The following is a 246-nucleotide window of genomic DNA, read 5'->3' on the forward strand; positions in this document are numbered from 1 at the left end:
CAGCTCCTTCAGCTGCGGTGGCTAGCGGCAACAATGGTCACGTCTGTGTCGCTGGAAGGTCGTGAAGGTCGTTGTCGTCGTAGAATAAAGGAGGCCCGTGAGAGCTCGCTCCGAGGAGTAGCGGAGGCCCGCGAGAGCTCGCTCCGAGGAGTAGCGGAGGCCCGTGAGAGCTCGCTCCGAGGTACCAAAAAGTGATCTACTAGATTCAGAGGCCCTATGAGCTCACTCTGAGATTCCAGATTCGAT

The 246-nt window shown here is 58.1% G+C and overlaps 1 protein-coding gene across 1 annotated transcript in view; it reads left to right on the forward strand.

Moving 5' to 3' along the window:
* The window catches only part of LOC108759829 (uncharacterized), a 63,304-nt gene that overhangs the window by 15,182 nt on the left and 47,876 nt on the right, over positions 1 to 246 (forward strand). The gene's annotated exons all lie outside the window — the stretch shown is intronic.

The sequence above is a fragment of the Trachymyrmex cornetzi genome, unplaced genomic scaffold, assembly GCF_001594075.2.
Source record: "Trachymyrmex cornetzi isolate Tcor2-1 unplaced genomic scaffold, Tcor1.1 scaffold207, whole genome shotgun sequence".
Taxonomy (NCBI): Eukaryota; Metazoa; Arthropoda; class Insecta; order Hymenoptera; family Formicidae; genus Trachymyrmex; species Trachymyrmex cornetzi.